A 12,737-nucleotide genomic window follows, 5' to 3' on the forward strand; every position below is an offset into this window, starting at 1 on the left:
CTCCAAGTCTTATTGAAAACCAATATTAATGGACCAGCAAGCTGCTTAGCTAACTCTTTTAAAATTCTTGGGTGCAAGTTGTCTGAATTTGCTGATTTAAAAATGTCTAACTTTAGTAGCATGTTTATCATCCTCCAGAGATACTAGTGGAATGGAAAGAGTATTATCATCACCCAATGGTGAGACTTTAGCATCAATTTTTCCCCACATACAGAACAGAATATTTATTGAACACATCTGCCCTTTCTGCATTATTACTGATAATTCTACCATTTCCACCTGGTAATGGACCAATACCATTGTCAGGGTTCCTTTTATATAATATATATATATTTTATATATTTCTAATATATTTTAAAAACTCCTTATTGTCCTTAATTCTGCCGGACACAGATTTCTCTTTGTATCACTTTGCTTCCTGTATCAATTTTCAACAATTCCTAACTAAAATATATATATAAATTTTTTTATAGCTGTCTTCACTTCCTCTCCAGACTAAGTCAGTTTTTTAATCAGCACAGCCCTTTTCCTCAATTGCAGAACTGTGGCTTTTTGGGCATCCAGTAAGGTGTTCTTAACTGATTCCCAATTATTCACATTTTTCTGATTAAATTCTTCCTCCCAGCTGATTTGGCTCATAACTGTTTTGAGCTTTGTGAAATTGGCCTTATAAAAGTACCAGACATATATATAAATATATATAACTTGTCTGACTTTATGCTGCTTGCACATTAGAAATATGATCAAGTCATGATCACTTGTACCTAAGGTACCATTAATTTTTAGTTCTGTGATAAATTCCTCTTTATCTGTTAAGGCAAGGTCTAATAAAGAATTCCCCCATGTTGGCTGCAACATGTGGACTGTGCAGAAATTTAGATGTTTTCCAGCTATGCAGCATATGGCCACAAGGTACTTAAACTCCTAATTTAAAGCACATGATACTCCTCTTGAAATCCGTGGGACTCCTCATGGGCTTCAAGTAATTTCATAATCAATATTTCCTGAAACTAAATATAATCTCAGTTTTTTCACTCTCACGTCAGATATAAGTATCATAATTTGTTGCCCAACATTACTCCATCCAATTTAACTATAAGCTGTTCAAGTATTATCTGCAGTTTTACACTCTTGGGAGGAGCTTCCCTTCTGTCCATGAGATATCAGAACACCCTGGAGACGAATGGTCATTTGGATCTGAAAGGGTGCATATACAGCCCTGAACATCAGAAAAATGAGGCTATGACATAAATAAAAGGCACTTGGCCCACAGAGTATTCTTCAATTCAATTTGTCCACTGAACTAGTGCTGTTGGGGCAATACCTTTACATGCTTCCAGATGGCAAGAGCTTAGCTAATTTATACTGCGCATTAAATTTATTTGACAGAAATGAGCCCCAGCTACAAAAATTCAGCTTCAGAACTTGCATATCCCAAATTCCAAGGCTGTATGGATCTGAAAATTTATTGTGTTATTGTAGCACTTAGGAGACCTCATCACAGGTTGGGTACAAACACAGAATGAAAAGATGGTCCCTACCCCACTTCAGTTCATTAATATAGGGACCATTTGCAGTATTACATTCTGAATTTTAGTTTAGATTTCAAACTTCCCTCTCCCCACACATCAAAGTTCTGGTATTTGGGTGCCTAGTGTTAGTTTGGTCTCATCTGTAAACTGAACTCAAAACTAGTGTGGAATAAAGATTGAATTGAATATAAAGTTGTTTGCAATGTAAGTTTCTGTTTTGCCAATAGAGCCAGAGTCATAAATATAAAGGGAAGGGTAAACATCTTTAAATTCCTCCTGGCCAGAGGAAAAACACTTTCACCTGTAAAGGGTTAAGAAGCTAGGATACTGACCAAAATGACCAATGAGGAAACAAGATACTTTCAAAGCCGGGGGCAGAGGGGGGGGGGGGGAACAAAGGGTTCTCTCTGTCTGTGTGTTGCTTTTGCTGGGACCAGAGCAGGAATGCAGGTCAGAACTCCGGTAAAAATTCAGTAAGCAACCTAGTTAGATATGCGTTAGATTCTGTTTTGTTTAAATGGCTGATAAAATAAGTTGTGCTGAATGCAATGTATATTCCTGTTTTTGTGACTTTTTGTAACTTAAGGTTTAGCCTAGAGGGATTCTTTATGTTTTGAATCTGATTACCCTCTAAGGTATTTACCATCCTGATTTTACAGAGGTGATTCTTTTACTTTTTCTTTAATTAAAATTCTTCTTTTAAGAACCTGATTGCTTTTTCATTGTTCTTAAGATCCAAGGGTTTGGGTCTGTGTTCACCTATGCAAATTGGTGAGGATTTTTATCAAGCCTTCCCCAGGAAAGAGGGTGTAGGGCTTGGGGGGATTTTGGGAGGAAAGATGTTTCCAAGTGGGCTCTTTCCCTGTTATATTTGTTAGACACTTGGTGGTGGCAGCAAAAAGTCCAGGGACAAAAGGTAAAATAGTTTGAACCTTGGGGAAGTTTTAACCTAAGCTGGTAAAAATAGGCTAAGGAGGTTTTTCAGGCAGGTCCCCACATCTGTACCCTAGAGTTCAGAGTGGGGAAGGAACCTTGAAAGCGAGCTTTTCTTGTCATGCAAAAAATAAATTGCCGTTAAGGAGCAGGTGGACTCTCTGTCTCTGTGTGTATCTTTCCGACGTATATGCCTGTACACAGATGCTGTATTTGTCATTTTAATAATCCATAACACTCATTTTGTACAGATTGCTTTACATTTACCCAGTCCTCCACTTTATTTCCTGCCTAAAATAAAGACAGAAAGTAGTTACCATATTTCATGAAAATGGCAGCACAATTCTCTGAACAAGCAACCTTGAATTTCCTTCCTTTTCCTTTTTAAGATTTAGTGGCTGCCTACAAGCTCAGTCTTTAGTATATCAATCAGTTTCACATGGACACACCACAAGCATCACAAATGGCCCCTCTCTGGATGTTAACAACATGGTACTTCAGTCACCAGTGACATGTCTGAATCACTGACCCTGTGATTACAGCTTTCTCCAAACCCTTCTGCAAGAGGAAACCGGTGCTCCATTTGCAACAGAAGAGTTAGTGCCCTTTCTATTTAAAAAGCAACTATGATGACTCACTCACAGTAGACCAGCAAAACTTGAGGTCTACATTCCAGTGCGTCCCTGACCTCGGATTCGATAGTATGTGAAAGTATAAGATATTCAAATTTGAAGGGATTTTTTTTTTGACATTTTCTGAAGATATATGTGAAAACCTCATTCACATGATGGGAATTCCACAACCTCCCTTGGAACCCTATTCCAGAGCTTAACTGCCCTTACAGTTAGAAAGATTTTCCTAATATGTAACCTAAATCTATCCTGCTCCAATTAAGCCCATTACTTCTTGACCTACCTTCAGTGGACAGGGAGAGCAATTGATCACCATCCTCTTTATAACAGCACTTAGCATATCTGAAGACTTATTAGGTCTCCCCTCAGTCTTCTTTTCTCAAGACTAAACATGCCCAGATTTTTTTAACCTTTCCTCATAGGTCAATTTTTCTAAGCCTCTTACCATTTTAGTGCTCTCCTCTGGACCCTCTAATTTGTCCACATCTTTCTTAAAGTGTGGTGCCCAAACCTATACACAGTACTCCAGCTTGAGACCTCACCAGTGCCAAGAAAAGCAGGACAATTACCTTCCATATTTTACATATGACACTCCTGTTAATAGACACTAGAGTGATAATAGCCTTTTTTGCTACTGCATCATACTGTTGCTTTATATTTAATTTGCGATCCACCATAACCACCAGATCCTTTTTCAGCAATACTACTGCCTAACCAGTTATTCTCCATTTTGTAGCTGACCATTTGAATTTTCCTTCTTACTTTGCACTTGGCTTTACTGAGTTTCATCTTGTTGATTTCAGACCAATTCTCCAATTTGTCAAGATAATTTTGAATTCTAATCCTGCCTCCAAAATGCTTGCAACTCCTCCTAGCTTCATGTCATTCATAAATCTTACATGCACACTCTCTACTCCATCCCCCAAGCCCAAGGATAGACCCCTCTCAGATTGACAGTGATTCATTGATAACTTCCCTTTGATTATGGTCTTTCAATGAGTTGTGCACGCACCTTATAGTAGTTTAATCTAGGCCACATTTCCCTAGTTTTCTTTATGAGAATGTCAGGTAGGAGTGTGGCCAAAGCCTTACTAAAATCTATATGTGTATCACATTTACTTCTACTGCTATGTTCTTTTTCTGTTAGGGGTGCACTTTGAGATGTTGCCAATAACCTTTAAAACTCTGAATGAGCTGGAACCCCGTTGTCTAAGAGACTGGCATACCCTACTGCGTACAGCAGACAAGATCACCTGGGAAGCTCTTGTGATCAATTCCTGGCATTAGACATGCTGGGAATTTCTATCTACAGCATTTCAATCATAGTATGATCCATTCCCAGGACCAAATTCGACACTCATTTACATCAGTGAAAATTCAGAGCAACTCCCCTAAATTAAATGGTGTCACTGTAGGCCTACACCCATGCTAGGGAGAGGAGAATTTGGGCTTAAGTGTTCAAGTACTGAACTTTCTGCCCTTGAACTGCACCCATCAGCCATCTATCAGTGTGCCACATTTTTTTACATCCCATTAGCTAGGATATTTCATGGGAAGAAAATAACATCTGCACTCACTCCATCTGGATTCCCATGTAGCTCAATATACAATGCCCTCTACCATCAGGGAAGAAAAAAGAAAGGAAATCCATACAAAATTAATATTGAGTAAAATGCCAGTACCAAGCTTCAAAGGATGTTTCTCTTTTGGGGAATTATGAAACCACTTGGGTCAAATTAAAAATGGATGCAAGTCTATTGAAGTACATGGAGTTATGCATACTAACTTCAGAGGTGAGTTTGGCCTATTGGGTTTAATTTGTCTTTATCATCTCTCTGCCACCTGCTCAGTCCAAAAGAGAGCTGTAACATTTGTTTTTAATAGTTCTGTGCTGTCTAGATAATCTTGCTATTTTTCATCACCTGAAAAAGAGCTCTGTGTAGCTCAAAAGCTTGTTTCTTTCAAGAGAACTTGGTCCAATAAAAGATATTACCTCATCCACCTTGTCTCTCTAAAGACCTGGAACCAACATGTCTAAAACACTACCGTAATCAAAGTACTACATACTGTTTCCAATTGAAAGGTGACATTTTAAATCTTTAAAGAAAGGTGAAGTGTTTTTTTCTTATTCAATAAGTGGGATTTTTGATGTTCAGATTATGATGATTTCATCTAGGATTTGACTAGAACCTTCTTTAAGCGGGATGTTCTCTTCATTCTTGAAAGCACAGATTTAAAATCCAACTACCCTCTGTTTCTCTACAATTCTTCATTCTTTGTGAACTACCAGAGCCAAACATGTTAAAACAAGAGTTTCCTCTCCTATGCCTTGTTTTCTGTTAGTGATCTTTGCATTGAAGCAATAAATGCTGAATATGTAATATTACAATATTTTCTACAGTTAAAGGGTAGACATCAAACACACTATATGGCTGGGGTGCTGGCTTACACCAAAGAACATGTGGGTCTTTGATATTTATTAAACTTGATTTTGAATACTGGTTTATTCCTTCAAAGGAAACAGGAAACTTCTGAATAAGTACATTTATTTTTACACACACACACTTTCTTCAAGATTCCATCAGTGTGAACACCTTTCTTTAAGTGGTAATATGGAGCTGGAAAAGCTCAGAGCGCAGGATGGCCCAAGAAAGCCAGAAGCAATGTACTCTGATAGTAGATGGGTTTAGGATATCTTGATGGAAAGACAGGAGAACCTGGTATGGGTAACAGCAAGTGTGTATGTAAGTGTGTGCATGGCAATATGGGGAAATGGACTAAAGGGCACTTCTATTTGTAAGTCTGGGATCTTCGGCTAAACTGTATTACCAGAGTTTAGGGTCCAGCACAAGAACAGAAACTAAATCGCTGCAAGAGACTCAGATAACACAGTTTTCAGCTGAGCTTCACTTTGAGGGCCTGATTCTCCACTGTGTTATACCGATTTTGAAACCAATTTACGCTAGTGTAACAGTGGAGAATAGAGCCCTATGTTCTTTCTTTAATTCAACCCAATATCCAAAGCTAAATGTATAGAGTGTCATCTACCAGGAATAAAGAATCTCTATGAAATCCATGAAACCAAAACTGCTAAATGTTACACTGTTCTCCTCCGTATCATACATTTTTTCTTCTCTGAACAAATCCAAACATTTCAAAGGGTTGGCACATCCAAAAGCTGTTGTCTGGGCTGGTGAAGATTTTATGTGGAGCCAGTTCACCTTCCTTAGTTCAGAAGAGACACTGTTCTGTGACTGGATTGAGAATGGTTTCAATGAACGTCAATATTAGCTTTTCAAGCGCTAATGCACTGCACTCAATGTGAAAAATCTGCTGTAATCACTATGCTGAGAATTTGTTAATTAATCTCACACCACACAAGAGTGATGGGATTTTGTGGCTCTAGGTTGGAGCTACAGTAGCTAGTACAGCAGACAAGAGCTGGTTAGAACATTTTCAGTGTAATGTTTTGAAGAGATGTAATGGTTTTTGACTAAATTTTCATCAGGGGCAAAGAGACAGATTCACTCACACTCTATAATCTGGTAGTTAGGACCCTGTCCTGAGCCATAGAAGACCTAGGTTCATGTCTCTGCTGTGCCTGATTGAGTGATGTGGGATGAAAAACTTTGCTCTGACTTAGACAGAACAATGGCTTGAACCTGGATCTCCCACACACCAGGCCATTCACCCACCTTCCCAAGTCGAAAGCCTCAGGTTTTGATCTGAAAATGGACCCTGACAATTCTGTTTTCATAAAAAACAGGTTTTGTTTTCATTCCAATATTGAGTTAAAACACATTTTAAAACCTCTGAAGTTGCTACAAGAAAGGAATCGTCCTCATGTCAGCTCTACAGCAAATACACATTCTCCCCAGAGTCAGAAAGACTTTCCATTTTCATCTCATCATTGAAAGTCATCTGTAGCTAATCATTTCAAAAAGAGAATTGGCACTTTTTCATCTTTAAGAGGCAGTTTTACTGACAAACTTAATCAAGGAAACTAGGCTGATAAAGGAAGAAAACTGATCTTCACAATAGGAGATCCGAATTAGGCTCATGTGGTAAAAGTGTATTTCGACCAGAAAGTAAGCAGCTTACTGTATAACTCTGAATTTCAGCAGAGATGCAGGAATAGAGGAGTTACACTAAAGTCCTTCAGGAAATACAACTCAAGTAGGGGAGCTCATTTTCCTTCCAAGTATGTCTGCTTGCACATCCAAGTGTGTACTGAAGCCTCTAATTCCAGCATTCCTCTAATATCAGCGTATCCTTGCCATCAAAATAATCAAAAGGAAAAAGATAATGATAAAGCCTGAAGAAAGAAGAGTAGAGCACTCAGGGAAATTATTATAATATTTTGGCAAGTGTTCCTCTGCTTTGCCCGAAGAAGAACACAGTTATGGCGGGAGGGAGAAAAACAAAACCCACAAGCAAAATGGACTAAAATAGTCAAGGCCTACAGACCCCCATCTCCCCTGCCCTCTCTCCCAGTCGGAGCAGGACACTGGCAGGAGAAAAGTGAAAGGGTCAGCCGCAGGTCCCTGAAACATAGACATCTCCTATAAAAATAAATTTAAACAGAATAGATGATGACTGGCCATTTTCATTTCGTGGAAAGTGAGGGGCAACTGAAATAAAAAAAGAAAAGGGTGAAGTTACACTTTAAGCCACTTGCACATGTTCTACTGACTTCTACAGGAGAGGTATACAATAAAGAAATGAAATAACAAGTAAATCATACAGCCCAAAGAAGTTTCATGTTCGGAGGGCAGTCTCCACACAGAGCCATGACTTCTTGACCACCCTGACCATTCATCACTGTTTTCCAGATGGCATTTTCTCCCTCAACCTGTTGCCTCCAACCGTAATATCAAAAAAGTTGGTCATGTAATTTATTTCCTATCACCATTCCAAGTACTCACACAGTGCAGAGGGTTGCCAGTTGGCTAACGTACACCGAAAAATATCATTCACCAAAGACAAAATGTCTATTTAAAAAGTCTTAATGGGGGGAATGACAAACGCGCACATTCACTGCCACGTTCCTTCAGAAAAGAGATTTGCAACAAAGTTGTGGCAGTAATTGCCAAAGAGCCAGATTATGCTACCCTGACCTGGAGTAATGCTGTATTTCCCAAGTAGTCCCATTGAAACTAAATTGGACTTCTTGTGGAGGAAGATATTTTTCAAAGGAAGGGTTTCAGAATCTGGCCAATAATAATTTCATGCATGGCTCCCTCTGCAGTCACTGTAGGAGGCTAACATTTTCAGTGCATTGCTCGGGACAATTCTTATTAAAGTGTAGGGGGGCTTCTGCACAGACTGAACTTCAAAAGTTTCAGTAACTTTAATTACTTCCGATAAATATCTAAATGGTTGGATAATCTGGACTTCTTGAATTCTGAAATTTTAGAATGGAAATTTTCCAAGAAAAGTGTTTTTGCAATGAGCTTTTTACAACTTGCTACCTGCTGGGAAAGAAGTCTCCTGATAGCAGTGTTTCTTGGGGTGCTTGGACACTTCTCTTTCCAGTCTGAGCCAGACCTAACAAAGGAGGTATAGAGCCGTGGCAGCAAAAAGTAGGGAGAAAAGTATAACTTTTTAAAAGTTCTAACTTTTTCTTTTAAACCAAAAGATTTGATTTGGATGCTGGGCAACTGTACAGCAGGTTCTTGTTTTGCCCAAACTGATTTGCCCCTCTTGAAAGCTATTATAAAAGTCCATACATTACCCTATTTTCAAATTAGACTATAATGTAAATTAAATATACCTCTAACACTGGGAGAGTTATGAAGATTAAGGTAAAAGGATGTGACAATGGACTTCAAGAGACATTTCAAACACATTTACAAAGTTTAAATTTGTAAAATTGAATGGGTAGCTTGTTAAGGAGTGTAATACACATGTACTTAAAGGAACCCTAATCATTTGCTTTATATTAAATACTGATAAAGGGTTTACACAAAACTGTCTCAGTTTTGATTTATCATCAGTTATCAGAGAAACAATTGGGTCCTGGTTCACAACTAAGGGTCCTAGGTGCTATGGTAATACAAATAAATAATAAAGCTATACTTGACTTGATAAATTAGCTTGTCTGATACTGTTCACATGACATATATAATGTCATGGGACTATCATGAAATGGTGTTTGGCAGGGAAGGTAAACTATTTTACTTTTCAAATGCCAAGTTCCCTTTTTTAGGGTTATTTTTTTATAATGCTTTTCCCATCAGTCACAAAGCATTTGGGATGAAATTGTGGACACACAAAAGTTAATATCAAAACCCCCATTGACTTCACTGGGTTGGGATTTCACCCATAGCCTTAAGACCATCCTTAAAAATTGCCTTCTTTCAAAATCTTATTAATTCCATCTATTCCCTTAGAGATGTATTAAGTAATTTGATCAGTGAATGCTACCACCTCCCCCACCCAATAAAAAAAGAGAGAGAGACAAGAATGGAGCTAAAATCACCTATGCAAAACTACATTGTTTATCATGTTTTTTTTATCACTTCCCTTCCTTCATCTATATGCCTGTCTATTTGTCTATGTAGAACGTGAGCTCTTTGGGACAGAAGCTTTAGCTATGATTTTCAAAAGTGATCAGAGATTTTGGGTGTCCACTTGTGACACCTTAAAGGGGCCTGATATTCAGAGGCTCATCACTTCCTAAAAGGTATCTTGAATTGGGTCTCCAAAAAATGGAGAGACCCATAATCACTAGCAACTTAAGAAAATCTGGTCATTGTCTCTTTAATTGTCTGTAACCCTTGTAACAACACAAGTGGCCTTTCCACAAATAATACAGAACAATAAATGTTGGCGAATAATAGACAATGGTTTGTTTCCTTATATTACTTTTTTAACCCCCTTTAAATCATAAACTAAGTTTGGGACCAGGGGAACAAAGCTGCTAATTCAAGTTAACTGCTTAAAAAAATGAGAGTCGAGGAGTTGAGCCAAATTAACATCAGACTACTTATTTATGCACCTAAATAGGGATCTAGGTATATATTTTTAGATTCTGGATTCTGGTTCAGCTCAGAATTCAGGGGCAGGCAGAAGAGAAGTTCACATGTTTTGTTCCAGATTATGCCTGTCTCTACACTTTAGGTCACAACCTACTATGTTTTTTATTTTCTGTTGCCTTTCTTTGGAGTCTCACGAGTGTTTCAAGGTACTGCTTTTAATTTAAACCCCCATCCCAAGGATGTTTTCCGTCAGGAATTTTATGATATATTTTCTTTTGACTTTAATTGTGGGGCATTATATACCAAAAGTGTTCCAGTTCAAGTATCAGTTGTCTGGGTATTTTCTGTATTGGTTTGAACTGGCTCCCTAGACCCAATTCGTTCAGGGGTTAGAGAATGTACACATCTAGGTCCAAATTTCAGCCTCATTTCTGTTTTTTTGGGTTGTTTGAATCTTATGGGTACTCTGGATGCATGTTTTTGCAGTGAGTGTTCTTGTAAGTCCATAAGCTCTGCACGCTGGTACATACTAGGAGGCATCAGTTTCAGGGCCAGAGTAGCTGTATTCTGACTTGTGGAGGATTATTTGGAGCTGGTTGCTCTTTAAAAAAGGTCCAGCACAAAAGGCTTCTAAGTCACACCTCAGTATGTAATGTGTGAGTTCAGTTTATGTGGTAAAAAGTGGACAATGTCTGTCAGACAAGAATGACATAAAATACATCCTGGATTAACAAAGTCCTGAGCTGTTTGCTTACAACTGAATTTTTAAAAAGTTCCCAAACGGCAGTGTAGAGTTCAAAGCCTGATCTGAAATTACTAAAACAACAGTCGCACACTGATAAAATAGAATGGACTTGTAAATCATTAACCATTTAAATAAAACACAAATGACAACAGTGGAATATACTGAACCAGAAGTACTAGCAGCACGTTGACCTGCAAAATTCAATCCAACTAACTGTTATTTGCATTTCCAACAGCAGTAAAACACCTAACCCCAAAACATAGATTTTTATTTTATTGTTTCTATGACAACTCTTTGCCTTTCATGCCCATCCAAGGAGATGAATGGTGGAAAACACTTTGTGGTAAATTGATTCCCTCTCTTTTATTCCCTTCCATATGGTGCTGTTTTATTCAAAGATATTATTGATTCCAGTAATGTAGATTTCAGTGCCATTTTTGTACAGAACATTAATTCAAGGCTATGAACATTCAAGGCTTTAGTAACTTATATTTTTATATTTTCAGTGGACTGCACAGTCTCTTTTTGCTGACACTAAGACAAAACGACTGTTTAGTTTTTGCAGCTTGCAGCAAACTATAGATAAGGATTTAAAAACAGAAGTATTCTTGACAGATCATGTAGTTTGCCAGCATTTCGTAAATGACCCATTATCATTATTTCTAGATATATTTTCTAAGTGCATTTTCTAAAATGTTTCACATTCATCTAATTAATGAAAGCACCACTATATTAAAGAGACTCCTCTCTAGACCAGTACTGTCAATTAGTTTTAAAAATCAGTGTAAACATAGTCGTTCTGTAACGGAAAAGCCACCCTCAACCAACCAAACCAGATAACTAATTATATCTTAACAGGCTTATACCTTATTTATAGAGATCAGAACTTTCCGAGAGTAACAAGTGATTTTGGGTGCTTCATGTTTTGGGTTCCCTACCTGATGCACCTGGGTGCTGTTTTTCACTTATGCTGACCCCCTGCAGTCCCATTGACATCAACTGGAATTGTGGGATAGACTAGATAAACTGGTGTATTCACCTGCATAGAGGCAAAAATAGTTTTCTAGCTTTCCCCATGTAATTGTGTTCAGGTGTTATCCAACTTCCGAAAAGTTCTGGAAATAGAAAAAGTATGGAGCAGCCATTTTTAAGAGAAGAAAGACCTGGCTTTCAACCTGCCTCTGTTTGAGATTGCAGCCTCACAAAAGCAAGCTGGGAAATGCTATCCCATGCTGGGAAAAGGGGGTGGGGGTGAACGGCTGGAGTCCTTTTTAAACCATCTCCTCTTCTTTTTCAGGAAAGCAAGAATTCAGAGCTAAAAGGCTGCTGGAGCCTGTTATATAGAAATAGGTAAGGTTTCAGGAGCAATACTCACTTTGAGTTTACACCTAGGCTGAGATTTACAAAGGTGCCTGACTTTCAGTCAGAGTTGGGCACCTAGCTCCCTTAAGTGTTATGAGAAATAGCCTCCCCAACAGAGGGTGCTATAGTACGATCACACATAGGAACGTAGAGAACTCTACTTTCAGAAGTGTTTGATGAGACAGAACAGTACGTGTGGAGGAAGTAATACAGCCTGGATGTGGCACTGTCTTAGCTCTCTCACTTTCTATGCTAAACACTGAACATTAGTCACCTATGAAAATCCCACATGTTTTTGTTTCACTTCAGTGATGCACACAGATTTAATCTTGTTTGTGTGTCTAGCTTAACAATACCATTTAAAGAATTTATCTAGCCTAGACTTATATTTAACTTGCTACATCCTCTGATAGGCCTATTTCTAAGATATCACAGTGGGACGTACACAGTATTCATTCTGTACTACCAATATACTGCAATATTAGAAAAGGAAGCAAGGATGAACATTAAAATGTGGTTCCACTCTGAAAAGTGGCTGTAGAAAAATGGTACC

This window comes from Lepidochelys kempii, chromosome 2, assembly GCF_965140265.1.
Source record: "Lepidochelys kempii isolate rLepKem1 chromosome 2, rLepKem1.hap2, whole genome shotgun sequence".
In the NCBI taxonomy this organism is placed as follows: Eukaryota; Metazoa; Chordata; order Testudines; family Cheloniidae; genus Lepidochelys; species Lepidochelys kempii.